The sequence below is a fragment of the Siniperca chuatsi genome, linkage group LG17 (genome assembly GCF_020085105.1).
Source record: "Siniperca chuatsi isolate FFG_IHB_CAS linkage group LG17, ASM2008510v1, whole genome shotgun sequence".
Taxonomy (NCBI): domain Eukaryota; kingdom Metazoa; phylum Chordata; class Actinopteri; order Centrarchiformes; family Sinipercidae; genus Siniperca; species Siniperca chuatsi.
In genome coordinates, this window is record NC_058058.1 from 24,359,909 (window position 1) to 24,362,322 (window position 2,414).

Here is a 2,414-nt window from a genome sequence, read left to right on the forward strand (position 1 = left end):
CTGAACCACTGGAAGATTTGAATAATTGTATATTTAATGTTTTGTGTATTATTGAACAAATTTCAATATTAAAAAGAGCTGAAAATAGAACAACAAATAACTTAAGGGCTTTCATTTGCAAACTAAGAACCTAGGACCCTAAGCTATGACAAACTCTAAAAACTTGTTTTTCAGTCTGTTCATATATTGATTCATTTTCACGTATTTTCTCTGAACTGTGTCTCTTAAATTTTTATCTTCTTGTGAAGCAGATCTAAAATGTTTGCTTTTAGTTAATCAACAATTTTTATTGTTAATGTTTATTAGAGACTGTCCACACAAGACAGCATTTGTTGTTTGTTTAAATGCCTGACAAGGACCCCTAGTCGCCGTGTGAATGATGACTCTTGTCGCTCCAAAAAGGCAAAAGTAGAGGGAGGTTGTTAAAGTGCTGGAAGGTCGGGATGGATGGACGGGTCAACAAAGTGTGCTTTGCCACCAGAGGACGTTGTTTGTCCCTATTTCCTACCAACAGTCCTTTTAACTTTGACCATAATCTTTCCCTGACATTAAGTGGTTTTAGTCACCTAAACTTAAAGCTGCACTAATCATTATTTTTATATTAACAGTGGATCAAATGACGATGTGTAATGTGAAAGGTGTCGCTCATAGTAACAAACTCACAGAGAATTATCAACCAACTTTGCAGTTCCCCTTAGCTCTATGGAACTTTGAACATATTTTAGCTCATTGTTTTGGTTTTACAGCCTGAAATTTTCCAGCAGCAGGCAACTGTTTTAGTGATAAAGCTCTGATACACCCACTGTACACTACATGTCCAGCACCAAACAGCAGACAGACAAAGTTAGCAACTAGCTGGTGAACATAGTGGAGCATTTAGCAGCTAAAGATCCAGATATTTTTCTCAGGAATTTCTTGACCCAAAACAGAGCTAAAAGGAGAGTGAATATTGGACTATTGGACAAATCCATCAGGTGGCCAGACACACAACTCCAAAGGAATGCTAACGATCTTTTTTGTTGTCCTCAGGAAAACATCTGCTCTTTAGTTTGCTTGATCATCCTCTATGTTCACCAGCTAGTCGCTAACTTTGTATTTCTGCTAATTGGTGCTGGGTTAGTGTACAGTGGGTTTATCAGTGCTTTTTCACTAAAAACAACTGCCTGTTGCTGCTGGAAATAAGGGCTCTGAGAGCAGTGAGGCAGCTGTGGGCCGTAAAACCAAAACCATCAGCTGAAAGAGGCTTAAAAATCTCTATGGAGCTGAAGGGAATTACAGCGTTGAATGATAATTCTCTTTGGGTTCAGTATCAGTGACACCTTTCACAATATACATAGTCATTTGATCCATTGTTAGTATACAAATATTGTGCAGTTATGAGAGCAAGTTTTACCAAACCTTAACAAAAGAGGTGGCAGAGCAAAAAACAATCATATGAATTTTTTTGTAATGGTCATTACAAAAACAGTGTAACAGTTTTGGCAGGCACTGACACACGACCTGTTTTGTTGTTAGGGTTGGTGGACTAGAATTTGCCACCAAAAACCACATCTGTGTTTTATATCTGATTTCTATTAATTTTATATGCACTTATTTTGTCTTAGATGTGTCCCCTGATTGTTCTTCTGAAGCATGTTATAAGCTGCTTTTAGGTAAGAAGCTTAAAGTTTGATATATTGGCTGCCAAACACACTTGTTCTATTATTTTTATGGCCTTTGTTCTCCATTTTGATAATTAAAACTACAAGATCAAATTGGCTCTGTGTTCTGAGGAGTTTCACACCTTTATATATACTGTATAAATGTAATAGTTGCCCACGGACTGCCCTCCCTCCTCCCCCTCCCACCTGTAGCATTTTCATCTTGGCACCCTCTCCTCTATAACTATCTTGGCTCGAATCTCTGAGTGCTTTTCCAAGCCCGACACCTGCTCCCTCATTCACTAATCACTAATCAGAGTGCACGGCCCTGCTGGTCCACAGTTAACCTCTAGGCACTCGGGAGATGCTCCTCCACCTCCTCTGCATATGGCCGTTATGGATTTTGGGCGGCAGCCAGGGTGCCCTCTTGCGTCCACCCGCCTGCCCACCCGCCAAGTGTTGGCCCACAAAGGCATTTGTATGCCAGTCATGTTTTGGAGGGGCGACTGGCTCTTTAAGACTGTGGGAAAGAGGGCATTTCTACACTGAAACAGCCCCGTTTTCACACATTCCTGAGGAGGGCATATTGAGCTCATTATCATAGCTAACTATAATGGCTCTTTGTGTGGGATATGGGATTTGGGAAGGTGCCAAATATCCTCGGGTGCATGTGTAGATGCACATGTGTGAATCTTTTTTCATATTTTTTATGTGTAAATTGAAACATAACGGATACATTAAATAATGGTTAATGTGAATTGTGAGGTATTACAA